This window comes from Geotrypetes seraphini, chromosome 1 (assembly GCF_902459505.1).
Source record: "Geotrypetes seraphini chromosome 1, aGeoSer1.1, whole genome shotgun sequence".
In the NCBI taxonomy this organism is placed as follows: Eukaryota; Metazoa; Chordata; class Amphibia; order Gymnophiona; family Dermophiidae; genus Geotrypetes; species Geotrypetes seraphini.
The window spans coordinates 174289953-174310663 of record NC_047084.1 but is presented as its reverse complement, the minus strand read 5'-3'; the positions used below and the strand labels follow the sequence as shown (position 1 = coordinate 174310663).

Below are 20711 nucleotides of genomic sequence, written 5' to 3'. Positions count from 1 at the left end.
ATTACTCTATTAATTTATGCAACTGACTGTATCCTGTATGTGCAAAGTTGCACGTTAGTTGGAAATTTTGGTGTGCAACTTTCTAAAATTAGGAGGAGAGTGTGTAAATGGAAAAGGCATCCACAGAGAGAGCTACATGGGCAGAGCATGGACATGTCCGGCTTTTACATGCATATAGAGCTGTTATTTATGTGCTAAAGTGCAATATTTAGGTGCACGCATTTATATTTGCTATTGACACAGCTTAATTAATTAATTAATTCCATTTTCTATACCGTTCTCCCAAAGGAGCTCAGAACGGTTTTGCATTAATTTATTCAGGTACTCAAGCATGTTTTCCCTGTCTGTCCCGGTGAGCTCACAATCTATCTAATATACCTGGGACAATGGGGGGGATTAAGTGACTTTCCCAGAGTCACAAGGAGCAGCATGGGTTTGAACCCACAACCCCAAGGTGCTGAGGCTGTAGCTTTAATCACTACACCACACATGGCAGAAGGTTTCACCAGGAGATTGCCACTTAAATGGGTGCCTCTAAATGCTGACTTAGGCTTAATTAGTGTGTCAACAAGTCTAATCTGCATTTGATCTACCTCTCAACTAACAATCTTTCTGAGCGGTTTAAAATCACAAAAAGGAATTCAGACCATTATAGGAAAGGGAGGAGGCAGAAGAGTAGGTAGACATAGAGATGCTGAGAATCCCCAATCCTCTCACCCCTCCATAAGGCTAATTTTGATGGGAAGTGAGATTCATACTTTTGCAATTTGGTCGTTGAATGATATGAGCATAAGAATTGCAATACTGGGACAAGCCTTGTATCCTATTTCCAACCATGGCCAACCTAGGTCCCAGGTACCTAGCTAGATCCCAAGTAGTAAAACAGATTTTATGTCGCTTATCCTAGGAATAAGCAGTGGATTTCCCCAAACCGTCTCAATACATGAAATGGCCTATGGCCTTCTCTTTTAGGAAATTTTCCAAACCTTTTTAAAACCCTGCTAAGCTAACTGATTTCACCACATTCTCTGGCAATGAATTCCAGAGTTTAATTATACTTTGAATGAAGAAAAATTGGAATATGTTTGAAGAATGAGATTTTTCATACAGATACTGTAAGTAAAGTGTGCAGAGAGTCTCCGCTATAAAGAAAAAAAGAGATTTGTGCTACCCTTTATTATTATAATTTATCTAAGTCTCTATTGGGGTAGTTATTTAGCTATGTTTTATACTTCCTTGGCAAGCTTAAGGAAGGCATTTTTTGTTGGTTCACAGATCAGACACATCATCAATGATGAGAGATTTGAAGATCTGTTAGTCAGGGCAGAGAAAATCGCCTGGAAAGCATTCAAGAATGTCACTGAGAATTTTCTTGGCAGTTATAGAGCATCAAACTATATTCAACTGGTTGACAAACTTCTTAGAGCACACAAAACCGTGAAGTGCAACATGTCACTGAAGATGCACTTTCTACGTTCTCACGTGGACTTCTTCCCTGCAAATCTTGGTGCTGTCAGCAATGAACATGGCAGAAGGTTTCACCAGGACATTGCCACTATGGAGGAAAGATATCAGGGCAACTGGAATCCATCAGTGTTGGCTGACTATTGTTGGACACTGCAATGAGATGCACCGGACACTGAGTACATATGAAAATCTGCAGGAAAACACTTTTAGCCACGGTGAACTATCATGGCATATCAGAAACTTTGTGCATTAAAACAGGTTATAGCAGACATAGGCAACTCCGGTCCTCGAGGGCCGGAATCCAGTCGGGTTTTTCAGAATTTCCCCAATGACTATGCACTGAAAGCAGTGCATGCAAATAGATCTCATGCATATTCATTGGGTTATAATCAATTGAAGATACTTTTGTGTTTCTCAAAATGATACAGAGGGTGGGAAATTATATTTGTGTTTATTTTGAAGGGAGTCTGTCATAATCACCAGTTTTGTTCTAAGAAAGCAAAATATTGGGGAAAAATTTGTTGCCCAGTGTTATGTAATATGATGCTGTTACACCAATTACGGTTCTTATTATAGACACCGAGGTATTTACCGCCATATCAGTTAAAATGCAACATCAAAATCAAAATAATAATAAAGTTGTATTAGCCCCCCCACCCTATTAAACATGTGGCAATGTTTTTTTAAACCTCAGCTGCTATAGGCAAAAAAAAAAAAAAGAAATTCAGATATTCAGTGGCATTATCTGGATAGTAGCTACTGCTGAGTTACCCGGATGGCAATACTCAGGCACTTTCTGGATAATATACCTTGATAGATTTAGAAAAGCCTCTTTCCTGTCCTGTTATCAGGATAGTTATTCAGGAATGGCACCTTTACACATCCATGGGGGGTGGGGGGTTGGAGGGAGGGGAATAAATATTGATGGTGACATTTGGGTAACTTTATTCTTCATTTATACTATATATTATGTTATATTATGTTATTGTTATATGTAGGAAAACTGAAAATCTTGAATGATATATATGTTACCTGTACAGATATTAGTGTATGTACCGTAATACCTATTGTTTGTTCATTTGTATGACACTGTTTTAGATTAAAACTCAATAAAGATTAAAAAAAAAAAAAAAAAAAAAGTAATGGCACTATAAATCACTACTACCTGAATAAATCTGGTCTTTGCCCTAGCTCTGTCCTCAGATACCCCCTCCCCCCATCCACCAGCACTATCCAGACAGCGTTGAGGTGGTCTATGAAGATAGTCAATTGCATTATCCAGATAGGACCAGATTCTGTAATTGGCCCATTACAGAATCATGCCTAACTTAAAACTTAAAGCACTAAATGTATGGCAAAGTTGTAAACAAAGTATCAGGTACAATATGTCAAAATGCTGGTGTGGTGTACCTAGATATACAGATTATTTGAATCTTTCAAAACGAGCCTCAGCCCCACCACTCCACCGCATATATTTATTTCATACCGCAGGAAGTATATTGTGGTGCTTCATCATTGGCTACAAGTTGTGAAAAATATTTCTTAATTTTTTAGTTTAGATTTTAGATTTTTTCTTTAGATTTTTTCTTCTTTTTTATCCATCATTATATTCTCTTAAAAGTAAGTAATACTTAGCTTCAGCCAAAAACCCAGGGAGTCAGACCCGACATGTTTCACACATAGGTGTTTTCTCAAGGGTCTCCCTGAAATATAAACCAGAAGAGCTGTTATAATATGATTACAACCCGCCCACCTGTTGTTGTTCTAAAACTGTTTCAGAATAGAGTGCTTACCAGGGGTGCCGCTGTCATCCGACTCCTATCGTTTATGGGAAAAAGATGGCGGCGGCGTCCTCTGGTCCCGATTTAAATACTCATTTCAAATAAGCCAAACTCCTCCCCCCACAGATGATTGGATCTAGCTAGAGTTACAGTGATCCCCATTCAATCTCACTATTGAGCCCTCGCGGCTCGACCGTGTCTAACTTAAAAATAAACCTTTGTTCGTTTTCATTCAATTTGACAGAATCTCCCTCCCCAGCCCACCCTGTTACTTTCTTTATGACACGCCACCTAAAATCATTAACAGTATGTTTAAACTTGATCCAATGCTCGACCAACGGAGCATGCATAACTTCATTAAGAACACGCGATTTGTGTTCAGTCAATCTTGTTTTGATCTTTCTACTGGTCCGCCCCACATATACGAGATCACACGGACACACAATGGAGTAAATAACCCCTTGAGAATTACAATCTGTAATGTGTTCAGATTTTAAATTAATGGATCTCCCCGGGACTTCCCAAGAGCCCCCTTGAATGGCTGAAGGACACCATTGGCAGTGTCCGCATATCCCGTGGGTGCCCACTACCCTCGCTTCTGGGCCAACCCTGTATTTTTGAAAATTACAGCGTTGTCCTAGCGTAACGCCTCGTGTACAACACCACGTCAGTGATAAACTTGTCCTCCATAACTCTTACGGCTGCACAGAAAGAAATTTTGGAAAAAGGGCTGGGATTTGTTATGACTCACCCCCCGGACTTCTTTAAAATACACGCTGCTTTGCATGCTTTCGTCAGGAAGATGCAATGCAAGGTTTTCTTTCAAGATAGCCCTGTAGGGGAGTTTCAGCCATTAGAGGAAGACAGGGGGTCCACTGAAATTTTGAGGCAGGAAGACTCCATCCCCATTTGTAGATTAAAATCACGTTGGGTCCCTCCGGGTCCAATGGATCCCCTTATTTTTACTTTTCAAGAACTCATTATTACTGACTTAAAGGAACTCCAAAGGAACTGGCAGAATGCAGGTCCTTATAATACCACCAGAGCCCAAACAGCAGGCTTTCAAGAATTGTTGGCCAATAATGACATAATTGTCACCAAGGCAGATAAGGGAGGGGCTACGGTCATTTTAAACAGTAACGAGTACGATATCGAAGCCAGACGTCAACTGGCAGATACTAGGGCATATAAGCTTCTTGATGGGGACCCGACTACAACTTTGGGTATGGAGATATTGAACTTCTTAAATCAATATCGAGAACAAGGGGAAATCACCAAGAGGGAATATCAATTCCTGTTTGAGAAGAATCCTAGGATTCCCAGCATATCATTTGTTCCCAAGATTCACAAAACTCTTGAAAACCCTCCAGGGAGACCTATAGTCAACACCCGGTCCTCTATACTAGAACCTCTATCAAAAATGGTGGACTTTTTCCTTAGAGATGAGGTCCCGAAAATAAAGTCCTATATTAGGGATTCCTCCCATTTTTTGACAAATATTGCAGCGCTTCAACTCAACATGACCGACAAATGGCTGGTGACTTTGGACGTTGTTTCGCTTTATACTCAAATTCCGCAGGAAGAAGCATTGACAGTTATCAAAGAATCCCTCCAGAGGAGAAATACACACCGCATTTCCACCACATTCTTGATGTATTTGGCCAAGTGGGTTATCAAACAAAATTATTTTCAATACCACCACCAATTTTACCAACAGATCCAGGGGGTGGCAATGGGTGCTACTCTGGCCCCCTCTGTGGCTGCCCTGTATATGGCGCGTTTCGAAGAAACTTGGGTATATCCATCCCCATGGAACATTTATATTGGATTCTGGGGTAGATTTCTGGACGACATTTTTTTCATCTGGGACAGCTCTAAGGAGAATTTGGATATTTTTATTGAATTTTTGAACTCAGTGGACAACAACATCAAGTTTACAATGACATGCCACCAGACTAAGATAGATTTTTTGGACATTACTGTCCAGGTTAGCGGGGCAAACATTGATACATCTTTATACATTAAACCAATAACTCGTAACACCATACTTCACTTCACCAGTTTCCACCCATTCAAACTTCGCTTCAACCTACCAATAGGGCAGTTCTTGCGGTTACGCAGGATCTGTTCTTCATTGGAAGAATATAAAATTCAAGCAGCTAAATTGAGAGACCGCCTCCATGATAGGGGCTATCCCGAGAAATCTATAAGGCAGGCCCTATATAGGGCTAAATTTGCTCAAAGAGATTTACTGTTACAAGAACATACAAATGAACAAGAAACGAATGACATTCTCACGTGTGTTCTTCCTTATTCAAAAGCAGTAAAAGCAGTAGTGGACATGCTGAGGAAGTACTGGTTCATAGTACAAACTCATGAATCTCTGGAAGTTTTCCCTCGCATAGCATATACACGAGGCGTTACGCTAGGACAACGCTGTAATTTTCAAAAATACAGGGTTGGCCCAGAAGCGAGGGTAGTGGGCACCCACGGGATATGCGGACACTGCCAATGGTGTCCTTCAGCCATTCAAGGGGGCTCTTGGGAAGTCCCGGGGAGATCCATTAATTTAAAATCTGAACACATTACAGATTGTAATTCTCAAGGGGTTATTTACTCCATTGTGTGTCCGTGTGATCTCGTATATGTGGGGCGGACCAGTAGAAAGATCAAAACAAGATTGACTGAACACAAATCGCGTGTTCTTAATGAAGTTATGCATGCTCCGTTGGTCGAGCATTGGATCAAGTTTAAACATACTGTTAATGATTTTAGGTGGCGTGTCATAAAGAAAGTAACAGGGTGGGCTGGGGAGGGAGATTCTGTCAAATTGAATGAAAACGAACAAAGGTTTATTTTTAAGTTAGACACGGTCGAGCCGCGAGGGCTCAATAGTGAGATTGAATGGGGATCACTGTAACTCTAGCTAGATCCAATCATCTGTGGGGGGAGGAGTTTGGCTTATTTGAAATGAGTATTTAAATCGGGACCAGAGGACGCCGCCGCCATCTTTTTCCCATAAACGATAGGAGTCGGATGACAGCGGCACCCCTGGTAAGCACTCTATTCTGAAACAGTTTTAGAACAACAACAGGTGGGCGGGTTGTAATCATATTATAACAGCTCTTCTGGTTTATATTTCAGGGAGACCCTTGAGAAAACACCTATGTGTGAAACATGTCGGGTCTGACTCCCTGGGTTTTTGGCTGAAGCTAAGTATTACTTACTTTTAAGAGAATATAATGATGGATAAAAAAGAAGAAAAAATCTAAAGAAAAAATCTAAAATCTAAACTAAAAAATTAAGAAATATTTTTCACAACTTGTAGCCAATGATGAAGCACCACAATATACTTCCTGCGGTATGAAATAAATATATGCGGTGGAGTGGTGGGGCTGAGGCTCGTTTTGAAAGATTCAAATAATCTGTATATCTAGGTACACCACACCAGCATTTTGACATATTGTACCTGATACTTTGTTTACAACTTTGCCATACATTTAGTGCTTAAAGTTAATGCAAGCATGGCAACTGAAGAGATTCAATTTGAGGGATACACGGAAGAACAATTGAAGAAAGTGCTTGCTAGACCAGCTTTATTAGATGAGGAAGAACTACCCCCCACAGAATCTTCCTGGCTAGAATTAGAAAATGTAATGAAAAGGGCTGTGAGAGCTGAGCTACATTGTAGCACATTAGTTCAGTATCTTAAGAGTGCGATGATCCCTAGGGGTCTTCGCATTGTAAAAGAGCCTAAGATGATTTCAACTGACAAAATTTTTACAGACCGATGGACAGCTATACTAAACAAGTGTTCTAGGGACCTCATGATTCTTCTAGTAGAAACCACTGAAAGTACAGAAAAGGAGCTATGTATTAAAGCGAACGGCATCGAAAGTGAACTACGCCAGGGAATAGACACAACTGAATTCGATCGTAAACTGAGTGAATTAAAGGCATCTATGAAGACATTTAGAGATGAAATTAAGATCAACAAAATCAAAAAATTAAAGAGAGACCAGAGGGACTATGCACAAGATAGGGTATATACTTGGCAAAAGAAGGGCTTTGGAACCATGCAGAAGAAAAAGGTAACATTTGATAGCACTTCAGGTGAATCAGACATTTCCACAGATGGCTCTACAGAGGTCACCACCGAGAAGCCAGGGGAGTTAGCCAACACAGATACCCGAGGACGAGGACGGACTCGACAACAACGAGCGAGAGGCAAAGCTCGGACGACAACACCACGTCAGTGATAAACTTGTCCTCCATAACTCTTACGGCTGCACAGAAAGAAATTTTGGAAAAAGGGCTGGGATTTGTTATGACTCACCCCCCGGACTTCTTTAAAATACACGCTGCTTTGCATGCTTTCGTCAGGAAGATGCAATGCAAGGTTTTCTTTCAAGATAGCCCTGTAGGGGAGTTTCAGCCATTAGAGGAAGACAGGGGGTCCACTGAAATTTTGAGGCAGGAAGACTCCATCCCCATTTGTAGATTAAAATCACGTTGGGTCCCTCCGGGTCCAATGGATCCCCTTATTTTTACTTTTCAAGAACTCATTATTACTGACTTAAAGGAACTCCAAAGGAACTGGCAGAATGCAGGTCCTTATAATACCACCAGAGCCCAAACAGCAGGCTTTCAAGAATTGTTGGCCAATAATGACATAATTGTCACCAAGGCAGATAAGGGAGGGGCTACGGTCATTTTAAACAGTAACGAGTACGATATCGAAGCCAGACGTCAACTGGCAGATACTAGGGCATATAAGCTTCTTGATGGGGACCCGACTACAACTTTGGGTATGGAGATATTGAACTTCTTAAATCAATATCGAGAACAAGGGGAAATCACCAAGAGGGAATATCAATTCCTGTTTGAGAAGAATCCTAGGATTCCCAGCATATCATTTGTTCCCAAGATTCACAAAACTCTTGAAAACCCTCCAGGGAGACCTATAGTCAACACCCGGTCCTCTATACTAGAACCTCTATCAAAAATGGTGGACTTTTTCCTTAGAGATGAGGTCCCGAAAATAAAGTCCTATATTAGGGATTCCTCCCATTTTTTGACAAATATTGCAGCGCTTCAACTCAACATGACCGACAAATGGCTGGTGACTTTGGACGTTGTTTCGCTTTATACTCAAATTCCGCAGGAAGAAGCATTGACAGTTATCAAAGAATCCCTCCAGAGGAGAAATACACACCGCATTTCCACCACATTCTTGATGTATTTGGCCAAGTGGGTTATCAAACAAAATTATTTTCAATACCACCACCAATTTTACCAACAGATCCAGGGGGTGGCAATGGGTGCTACTCTGGCCCCCTCTGTGGCTGCCCTGTATATGGCGCGTTTCGAAGAAACTTGGGTATATCCATCCCCATGGAACATTTATATTGGATTCTGGGGTAGATTTCTGGACGACATTTTTTTCATCTGGGACAGCTCTAAGGAGAATTTGGATATTTTTATTGAATTTTTGAACTCAGTGGACAACAACATCAAGTTTACAATGACATGCCACCAGACTAAGATAGATTTTTTGGACATTACTGTCCAGGTTAGCGGGGCAAACATTGATACATCTTTATACATTAAACCAATAACTCGTAACACCATACTTCACTTCACCAGTTTCCACCCATTCAAACTTCGCTTCAACCTACCAATAGGGCAGTTCTTGCGGTTACGCAGGATCTGTTCTTCATTGGAAGAATATAAAATTCAAGCAGCTAAATTGAGAGACCGCCTCCATGATAGGGGCTATCCCGAGAAATCTATAAGGCAGGCCCTATATAGGGCTAAATTTGCTCAAAGAGATTTACTGTTACAAGAACATACAAATGAACAAGAAACGAATGACATTCTCACGTGTGTTCTTCCTTATTCAAAAGCAGTAAAAGCAGTAGTGGACATGCTGAGGAAGTACTGGTTCATAGTACAAACTCATGAATCTCTGGAAGTTTTCCCTCGCATAGCATATACACGAGGCGTTACGCTAGGACAACGCTGTAATTTTCAAAAGTACAGGGTTGGCCCAGAAGCGAGGGTAGTGGGCACCCACGGGATATGCGGACACTGCCAATGGTGTCCTTCAGCCATTCAAGGGGGCTCTTGGGAAGTCCCGGGGAGATCCATTAATTTAAAATCTGAACACATTACAGATTGTAATTCTCAAGGGGTTATTTACTCCATTGTGTGTCCGTGTGATCTCGTATATGTGGGGCGGACCAGTAGAAAGATCAAAACAAGATTGACTGAACACAAATCGCGTGTTCTTAATGAAGTTATGCATGCTCCGTTGGTCGAGCATTGGATCAAGTTTAAACATACTGTTAATGATTTTAGGTGGCGTGTCATAAAGAAAGTAACAGGGTGGGCTGGGGAGGGAGATTCTGTCAAATTGAATGAAAACGAACAAAGGTTTATTTTTAAGTTAGACACGGTCGAGCCGCGAGGGCTCAATAGTGAGATTGAATGGGGATCACTGTAACTCTAGCTAGATCCAATCATCTGTGGGGGGAGGAGTTTGGCTTATTTGAAATGAGTATTTAAATCGGGACCAGAGGACGCCGCCGCCATCTTTTTCCCATAAACGATAGGAGTCGGATGACAGCGGCACCCCTGGTAAGCACTCTATTCTGAAACAGTTTTAGAACAACAACAGGTGGGCGGGTTGTAATCATATTATAACAGCTCTTCTGGTTTATATTTCAGGGAGACCCTTGAGAAAACACCTATGTGTGAAACATGTCGGGTCTGACTCCCTGGGTTTTTGGCTGAAGCTAAGTATTACTTACTTTTAAGAGAATATAATGATGGATAAAAAAGAAGAAAAAATCTAAAGAAAAAATCTAAAATCTAAACTAAAAAATTAAGAAATATTTTTCACAACTTGTAGCCAATGATGAAGCACCACAATATACTTCCTGCGGTATGAAATAAATATATGCGGTGGAGTGGTGGGGCTGAGGCTCGTTTTGAAAGATTCAAATAATCTGTATATCTAGGTACACCACACCAGCATTTTGACATATTGTACCTGATACTTTGTTTACAACTTTGCCATACATTTAGTGCTTAAAGTTAATGCAAGCATGGCAACTGAAGAGATTCAATTTGAGGGATACACGGAAGAACAATTGAAGAAAGTGCTTGCTAGACCAGCTTTATTAGATGAGGAAGAACTACCCCCCACAGAATCTTCCTGGCTAGAATTAGAAAATGTAATGAAAAGGGCTGTGAGAGCTGAGCTACATTGTAGCACATTAGTTCAGTATCTTAAGAGTGCGATGATCCCTAGGGGTCTTCGCATTGTAAAAGAGCCTAAGATGATTTCAACTGACAAAATTTTTACAGACCGATGGACAGCTATACTAAACAAGTGTTCTAGGGACCTCATGATTCTTCTAGTAGAAACCACTGAAAGTACAGAAAAGGAGCTATGTATTAAAGCGAACGGCATCGAAAGTGAACTACGCCAGGGAATAGACACAACTGAATTCGATCGTAAACTGAGTGAATTAAAGGCATCTATGAAGACATTTAGAGATGAAATTAAGATCAACAAAATCAAAAAATTAAAGAGAGACCAGAGGGACTATGCACAAGATAGGGTATATACTTGGCAAAAGAAGGGCTTTGGAACCATGCAGAAGAAAAAGGTAACATTTGATAGCACTTCAGGTGAATCAGACATTTCCACAGATGGCTCTACAGAGGTCACCACCGAGAAGCCAGGGGAGTTAGCCAACACAGATACCCGAGGACGAGGACGGACTCGACAACAACGAGCGAGAGGCAAAGCTCGGACGACAACACCACGTCAGTGATAAACTTGTCCTCCATAACTCTTACGGCTGCACAGAAAGAAATTTTGGAAAAAGGGCTGGGATTTGTTATGACTCACCCCCCGGACTTCTTTAAAATACACGCTGCTTTGCATGCTTTCGTCAGGAAGATGCAATGCAAGGTTTTCTTTCAAGATAGCCCTGTAGGGGAGTTTCAGCCATTAGAGGAAGACAGGGGGTCCACTGAAATTTTGAGGCAGGAAGACTCCATCCCCATTTGTAGATTAAAATCACGTTGGGTCCCTCCGGGTCCAATGGATCCCCTTATTTTTACTTTTCAAGAACTCATTATTACTGACTTAAAGGAACTCCAAAGGAACTGGCAGAATGCAGGTCCTTATAATACCACCAGAGCCCAAACAGCAGGCTTTCAAGAATTGTTGGCCAATAATGACATAATTGTCACCAAGGCAGATAAGGGAGGGGCTACGGTCATTTTAAACAGTAACGAGTACGATATCGAAGCCAGACGTCAACTGGCAGATACTAGGGCATATAAGCTTCTTGATGGGGACCCGACTACAACTTTGGGTATGGAGATATTGAACTTCTTAAATCAATATCGAGAACAAGGGGAAATCACCAAGAGGGAATATCAATTCCTGTTTGAGAAGAATCCTAGGATTCCCAGCATATCATTTGTTCCCAAGATTCACAAAACTCTTGAAAACCCTCCAGGGAGACCTATAGTCAACACCCGGTCCTCTATACTAGAACCTCTATCAAAAATGGTGGACTTTTTCCTTAGAGATGAGGTCCCGAAAATAAAGTCCTATATTAGGGATTCCTCCCATTTTTTGACAAATATTGCAGCGCTTCAACTCAACATGACCGACAAATGGCTGGTGACTTTGGACGTTGTTTCGCTTTATACTCAAATTCCGCAGGAAGAAGCATTGACAGTTATCAAAGAATCCCTCCAGAGGAGAAATACACACCGCATTTCCACCACATTCTTGATGTATTTGGCCAAGTGGGTTATCAAACAAAATTATTTTCAATACCACCACCAATTTTACCAACAGATCCAGGGGGTGGCAATGGGTGCTACTCTGGCCCCCTCTGTGGCTGCCCTGTATATGGCGCGTTTCGAAGAAACTTGGGTATATCCATCCCCATGGAACATTTATATTGGATTCTGGGGTAGATTTCTGGACGACATTTTTTTCATCTGGGACAGCTCTAAGGAGAATTTGGATATTTTTATTGAATTTTTGAACTCAGTGGACAACAACATCAAGTTTACAATGACATGCCACCAGACTAAGATAGATTTTTTGGACATTACTGTCCAGGTTAGCGGGGCAAACATTGATACATCTTTATACATTAAACCAATAACTCGTAACACCATACTTCACTTCACCAGTTTCCACCCATTCAAACTTCGCTTCAACCTACCAATAGGGCAGTTCTTGCGGTTACGCAGGATCTGTTCTTCATTGGAAGAATATAAAATTCAAGCAGCTAAATTGAGAGACCGCCTCCATGATAGGGGCTATCCCGAGAAATCTATAAGGCAGGCCCTATATAGGGCTAAATTTGCTCAAAGAGATTTACTGTTACAAGAACATACAAATGAACAAGAAACGAATGACATTCTCACGTGTGTTCTTCCTTATTCAAAAGCAGTAAAAGCAGTAGTGGACATGCTGAGGAAGTACTGGTTCATAGTACAAACTCATGAATCTCTGGAAGTTTTCCCTCGCATAGCATATACACGAGGCGTTACGCTAGGACAACGCTGTAATTTTCAAAAATACAGGGTTGGCCCAGAAGCGAGGGTAGTGGGCACCCACGGGATATGCGGACACTGCCAATGGTGTCCTTCAGCCATTCAAGGGGGCTCTTGGGAAGTCCCGGGGAGATCCATTAATTTAAAATCTGAACACATTACAGATTGTAATTCTCAAGGGGTTATTTACTCCATTGTGTGTCCGTGTGATCTCGTATATGTGGGGCGGACCAGTAGAAAGATCAAAACAAGATTGACTGAACACAAATCGCGTGTTCTTAATGAAGTTATGCATGCTCCGTTGGTCGAGCATTGGATCAAGTTTAAACATACTGTTAATGATTTTAGGTGGCGTGTCATAAAGAAAGTAACAGGGTGGGCTGGGGAGGGAGATTCTGTCAAATTGAATGAAAACGAACAAAGGTTTATTTTTAAGTTAGACACGGTCGAGCCGCGAGGGCTCAATAGTGAGATTGAATGGGGATCACTGTAACTCTAGCTAGATCCAATCATCTGTGGGGGGAGGAGTTTGGCTTATTTGAAATGAGTATTTAAATCGGGACCAGAGGACGCCGCCGCCATCTTTTTCCCATAAACGATAGGAGTCGGATGACAGCGGCACCCCTGGTAAGCACTCTATTCTGAAACAGTTTTAGAACAACAACAGGTGGGCGGGTTGTAATCATATTATAACAGCTCTTCTGGTTTATATTTCAGGGAGACCCTTGAGAAAACACCTATGTGTGAAACATGTCGGGTCTGACTCCCTGGGTTTTTGGCTGAAGCTAAGTATTACTTACTTTTAAGAGAATATAATGATGGATAAAAAAGAAGAAAAAATCTAAAGAAAAAATCTAAAATCTAAACTAAAAAATTAAGAAATATTTTTCACAACTTGTAGCCAATGATGAAGCACCACAATATACTTCCTGCGGTATGAAATAAATATATGCGGTGGAGTGGTGGGGCTGAGGCTCGTTTTGAAAGATTCAAATAATCTGTATAACTTAAAACTTAGGCACCTTTAAGGTAGGCCAGGGTTTTAAATGCCTACTTTATAGGCGCCCAAGTCCTTTAGAGCATCGCGTCTAGCGGCACCTAGATCTTTCTCCACCCCTACACATGCCTACTTTGGAGTTAGGCGCCACTCGGTGATAGATGCCTGTCTTTTGTAGAATCAGGCCTAAGAAGATAGGCGCTTATCTCCTAATTAAAATTTAGTTTTTTCAGTTATGAGCTTGTTAAAGCTCATTCTTGAAGCCATTTTACTAATTAAGCGCCTCTTATAGAATTTCCCCCATAATGCCAAGGTGATCTGTAAATATATTCACCGGCATTATTTGGTTAGTGCCACTGAATATCTGTCTTGATGGGATTTATCTGGGTAGCAGATGCTGCTACCTGGATAACTCCTTTTAAATATTGACTCCATAGTAGTCACAAAATTAGGGTTACCAAACTTCCAGATTTACCTGGATATGTCCTCTTTTTAGAGGACTAACCGGGTGTCCGGATGACTTACTCCCCTGTTTGGGGTATTGTTTCCTGTCCCCCACCTACCTCTGGCTCTGCTGAAATTTAATCTTCAGGCCGGCCGACAGCAGTAGAGAAGTGAGTCTGCTGCTTTTGGCCTGCCCCGGAAGCCTTCTCTCTGGAGTGACTTCCTGTTCCCGCGTAGACGGGATGCTCCAGAGATGCTGATGACAGCAGATTCACCTCCCTCCAGGACAGGCTGATGACAGTAGGCTCACCTCGCTGCTGCTGCTGGCCAGCCCAAAGATTATGTAAGGAGCCATAGGGAGCCATAGGGAGAGAGAGAAGCACCATCCCGTGGAGGGGGGTGTTGAGGGAGGGAGAGAGATAGAAAAAAAGAAAGAAGATCCACTGGAGGGGGAGGGTGTTGGAGGGAGAGAGAGAAGAACTTGTGGGGGAGGGAAGTTGTGGAGAGATAGAGAGAGAAAGCATCCATGGGGGAGGGAGGGAGAAAGAGAAGCACCTGCAAAAGGGGGATTGTTGGAGGAAGGGAAAGAAAGAGAAAATCACTAAAATGGTATAAAAGATGGGAAGGGGGGCTAAGGAAAAGAGTAAAAAGTGGGGTGAGACTGGTGGGAGGCAGGGCTGGGGTAGGGCTGGGGTGGAAGTGGGCCAGGAGTGGGGCCGGGTCAGTGGTGGGGTGGGGGGTGGGGGTCATGTGTCCTCTTTTTTTGGCTTCACAAATATGGTAACCCTTTATAAAATGATCAATCATTATAAGGGGGAGTAGTTGTGCATGTTTACACTCCCACAGTGGATCCCAGTACTGGCCTACCAGTTATCCAGACCTTGGGGGACTCATCTGAATTGCTACTTGTGAGTTTTCTCTAAATCACAGCAAAAAAGGGACAAGTAATGATCGCTAATGTGGCAACCTCTGCCAGCCAAAGGAATGGTGCAGAGATGAGAGAGTGTCAGGGACAGACGGCTTTTCTGGCTAGTGAGGTATGGTATGTTGTTCAGGCACACTCTTAGTGATGGTTCAGGACTGTCTTTTGGGTATATTTGGCTCACTGTACCTTTGTTTGTCATAGCTGTGTATTTACAATAGTTGTATTAGCATTAAAAAATAATTAGTGACTAGTCCCCCCTTTTATGAAGCCGCGTTAGGCCATGGCAGTTAAAGCTCCAGTACTCATAGAGTTCCTTTGAACGTTGGAGCTAATGCAGCCACAGCTGGCAATAAAAAAGCCTAACGTGGCTTCATAAAAGTGTGTGTGTGTGTGTGTGTGTGTGTGGGGGGGGGGTTGGCAGATTAGTAGACTTTCTTTAGTATATGTGCTCACTTCATTTTCCTTTCACTGACGCAAATAAATAACTGCTAACATGGTGGGCTCATACGATCAACACTTCATGAGAAAATCAAATAAGTGTTTTTCCAATTCTGTTAGAATTAGAATTTCTCTTTCAGAAACTGGAGCAGACCCAGGCAGGAGCCAAGGATATTGTTTTCCCAAAGGCCATTGAAGTGGGAGTATTCAAAGGTGCCAATGGTACTTCACCTGGACACAGTCAATTAAACATTATTTTTGTACTGTCTGGAGACCTCCACATGATCAATGAGCAGTTCTTTTGTCTGAATCATCCTTCGTTTCTCTGTCTCCAGGTAACAAGCTCCCGTGTCCACTTTATCCTGGATCAGCAGGATGTGGAGTAATTTGTCTGAACAGTTCTATTATTGTCTTAAATCACTCCGGTCACACATAGAGCCTCTGAGTCACTTTTCTTTTTCTTCTTGGTGGGCTTTATCTTTATAATGGTCATCTCTTGTATACAGCTCCTCTTGCCTGTACAAACAGTTTGGAGGAAAGGCAGGAATAAATCATGTTAAAAATTAGAGATGGTGCAAGTTATCTCATTGAAAAACAGTATTTTTGAATCGGGGGAATTTTCTTTCAATTAAATCGCTAGTCCAAATACTTTGCAACTGTATTCTTTGTGAATCTTTCTCCCGATACCAATACAAAAAAAAAATTCCTATGTTGTCTCTGGTTTTCTTCCACCAGTAAAGAATTCTGCCACAAAAAACACCTTTCATAATTCTCTGTCTCTATCTAATGCCTGAACTGGTTTCTAGGCCGTCTTCTGAATCCATCAGTATACTATATATGCCCCTTATCATCTCTGCTTGTACCTTCAACTGATCTTCTTGCAATGCCCATTCATTTTTGATAAAGCTTGTTTTCTATAAGCCGTCTTTGGGGAATGGTGTTGGCATGACCATGCAAAGGGATCTAGCTAGATAAATGATTGTTGAGACATCTAGTGGTTCAATCAGGTAATGGTTCAATCAGGTAAAACTGTCTCGAAAACCTTTTTAGCTCTGGCACACTAAATGGAGCAAATGTTTTTCGTGGCACACTAACGGAACTCTATGAGCAGCGGGGAACATTCTGCGCGGCACCCTGCGCTAATAACCGCTATCGCGGTTTAGTAAAAAAAGGAAGGGGGAGGTAAGCGCGCATTAGCACTTAATGTACGTAGTTTAGTAAAGGGTTGCTAAGATACCTGAAAATGGGCATATACTATACAGCTTAAATATGTACCAGTAAACCCAGATAAGCAATTTTATAAAATTATATTAAACTTGAAACTTACCCCCAATATGTCTTCATAGAGTACCCATTTCAGTTTTTATCTGCATACTTTCATTTCTAGTCTGTGGCTTCAGGGCAAGATGCACAATGCTCCAACAACTTGGTAATAAATACCACATTGGGAGTGCTTTAAATTTATAGGGTGATGTTCAGCACAATAGCATACAAATTATATGCATGCTATTTGTCTGGAGCAGCCCCAGTAAAATGGGGAGGTGCCCGATACCTGCTCAGAAAAGCAAAACTGTAGGCACAGCTCCCATCCCACCTTTCCTCCTGTCAGGCCTCTGGAAAAAAAAATGCTGTTCTTCTCCTGCAGCTGCTGCTCTCCGGATCCACAATTAGCTGAGCCAGCAGGGGAAGCCCCAAACAGTTGAGCCAGCAGGACTTCCTGGAGTCGCGGATCAGCTGAGCCAGCATAGGGAGAGCAGAGCTATGATCAGCTGAGCCAGTGCCTCCTCAGCTGACTGCGGCTCTGCTCTCTCCTTGCAAGCTCAACTGATCAGCAGTTCCGGGGGTCCTGCTGGCTCAACTGTTCAGGCCTTCCCCTGCCTGCTCAGATCAAACTTGTTAGAAAGCAAAAAACAGAGCTAGAAGCATTTGAGGCTGATCTTTAGCTGTAGAAGTGTGCAAACTTTTTTTTTTTTTTTTTACAATTAAGGAAAAATTCAGTAGCTGAATTATTTTTGTGTTGAATGAGGTAACATGGGTTTTATTAGTTTAATTTTTTTACGCTATTACAAACAGTTTTAAGTGATCATAATGATCCATGTAGTCAGTAAATATGAATTTTAAAAAACAAATAACCATTTTGCCCAAATGGAGACCTGTTTTCCATGTGAAGCCTGGGCCAAATGGCCCTGCTAGCTTCCCTTTTTTTCTGCTACCTCCTGCTCACCGCCTAGGCCTGCTGCCTACCCTTCATCTGGAATTTCTTTGGTCATTATTATGGACTGAAAAGACCTATGAGAATTGATAGCCACACAATATATGCAGTGATTTTAGTACTCAGAACGGTTATCTGTAATTACAATTCTGCATTTACACTTAATGATATGTCACATGTGTATAGTTCTGCTAATTTCATGGTACTTTTAGTACATTGATAATACAGTGTAATTAGGCCCAGAGGCCCAGATTCTTGAACCGGTGCCAATTTTCTAGGCACTGGTATGTGCCCATACCTCCTTTAATGCAGTCCAAACGGCATTTTTAACTGAGAAAACCTAGAAAATTGGCACCAGAATTGTACCTATACAGGAACTTTAGGCCGCTGAACACCAAAGTAGGGGTGACCAATGTCGAAACTGGAGTTAGGCAGCCTAAAGCGCCTGCATAGGTGCGCTTCATGTGATGATAGGTTCCAGAAATGCAGGCCCAGAAAATCCATCTTTTGCGTCAGCACGATTTCTAAACTGGTGCCAGTGCTTGATTGACACACGATTGGTGGTCTCTTTTAGGCTGCTGCCGATATTGGTGTCGGTTCGAGAAATCAGGCCTAAGTACCTTACTAGGCTTTCTTTAAAGAAGATGTATGCAGTAGTACACAGAGATGGTTTAGACTTTCCAAGTTTTTATTTTGACTTTATATCCCAACATTTGTGTGTTCAAGTTTTGGTACAGAGATATAATTTTTTTTTTGTATGACTTGCCCCCTCTTTTACTAAGGTGCACTATGCTTTTTAGCGCGCGATAAATATTAGCGCATGCTAATCATGCGCTAAACGCTAACGCGTGCATGTTTTCCTATGGACGTGTTAGCGGTTAGCGCATGCTAAAACGCTTAGTGCACCTTAGTAAAAGAGGGCCTTGATATTCTTTGCTTACAAAAAAAATTAGAAATAAAGCTTATGAATATGATACTTCTTATAGAAAAATACGGCAAAATACGGACAAAGTGCCGGGTTTTGAAAAGCTGTCCGGGGAAATCCGGATGTCTGGTAACCTTACAAATTGGTTGCATTGCTCTCAATGGGAAGCTCTTTGGATCCATGGCTACATGCAGCCATTTCCTCTCTGGGCAGCGACCATCATCGGTCCTGGTGTTTATGAAAGCTAATCTATTTTTTTTTGTAGTCCCAGGAAAGATGCCTTGTACCCTGCAAAATTTCTTTGAAATCTTCAAAGGGGATAGGTTGAGAAATTGAAAGGGGATAGGTTTAGAACAAACGCCAGGAAGTTCTTTTTCACACAGAGGGTGGTGGATACATGGAAAGCGCTACCAGAAGAAATGATAAGCAGGAGCACGCTACAGGGCTTCAAAGAAGGTTTGGATAGGTACCTAGAGGACAAAGGGATTGAGGGGTACAGATAGGAGTAGAGGTAGGTTATAAGGATAGGATTAGAGGTAAGTTACAAAATTAGTCTGGGACCACTGTTCAGGCGATAGGACTGATGGGCCGCCGCGTGAGCGGACCGCTGGGCAGGATGGACCTCTGGTCTGTCCCAGCGGAGGCACCTTCTTATGTTCTTATGCCTCTAAACTCAAAATTGGAAACAAAATTCTGCTTTAGTCTTGAGTGCTTAGAACCTGAGCTTACTTTTTAAACCATTGCTCTTCAGCATCAGCTAATATTGTAACAATCATGCTACTGCACGCCAATATTTTAAATTTTGATAGCATTCTTTTTATTCAAGTGTAAGCTGCCAATTGGAGCAGCAGCACGTTGAGGCTCTTACTGCTTAGCGGTACGCAAGATCCCATATGCTAATCCCTAACATTTTGTAATTTTAGTCAAGACATGGTTGCCCTCAAGTTATTTCTCCATGTCTTCAGGTTTCACTTGCAATTAGTAGCAAGTAATTAATTTCTTTTGGATTGATGGCATCTTTGGATGATTGCTGTAGGAGTCGCCGGAGCATTCCTCAACATGCAAAACTGTTTGATAGCAGCTTTCTTAGAAATAATTCACATGCCTTGAGGCTTTTATGTACTTTTTGTGTGCATGGTAAAGGGATCTTTTTTTTTTTTTCATTTCTATTTTGTTTCCATGGAAATGAAACTCTATGCTTGATTTTCAAGATCGTCAGACAAAATGGGCCAGCATACTTTAAAGAAAAATGGTAGAAAAATATCATGTGAAGTACAGCTATGGAGCATTTCTCACAAGACCCCCCTAAAAACAAACAAACACTACTTACATAGAAACATGGTGGCAGATAAAGGGCAAATGGCCCATCCAGTCTGCCCATCCGCTGTAACCATTATCTCTTCCTCTCTCTAATGATCTCACATGCCTATCCCATGCTATAGAAACATATTACTACTGTTAATTATTTCTATAGCGCTACTAGACTTACGCAGCGCTGTACAGAATCACAAAGAATAAAATAGTCCCTGCTCAAAAGAGCTTACAATCTAAACAGCCAAGACAGACAAACAGTAAGCAGAAACATGATGATAGATACTTCATAGAGGTAGATTTATTTAAGCATTTATTTAGTTCTTTTTGCAAACAAGTTTACTATATGAGAATAACTGAGTGCAGAATTCTGCAGCGCAGCACCTCATTAATAACGAGTCACCATTCAGCCATGTGGTCAGCATATAATGTAAATTATCTAGCTTAGATGGCTTTGAATCATGTGTATATTCAGAGACACTATGGGGGTATTTATATAAAGTGAGTACCAACATTTATGGCCTGGTTAAGCACATAAATGTTTACCCACCAGCTTATATGTACATGTGTCCCCCTTCACTGCTTTTGCAGCCCTCTTAAGGGCTCTGAATTCA

At 41.6% G+C, this 20711-nt stretch overlaps 1 long non-coding RNA gene across 1 annotated transcript; it reads right to left on the bottom strand.

The window, feature by feature from the left end:
• Positions 1 to 373: 373 nt before the first annotated feature.
• LOC117359295 lies at positions 374 to 17244 on the bottom strand. The gene is made up of 3 exons (XR_004539202.1): positions 16977 to 17244; positions 15665 to 16165; positions 374 to 1617 (listed from the first exon to the last, which is right to left on the bottom strand). It is a non-coding gene; the product is annotated as an uncharacterized LOC117359295 (long non-coding RNA).
• Between the last annotated feature and the right edge of the window lie 3467 nt (positions 17245 to 20711).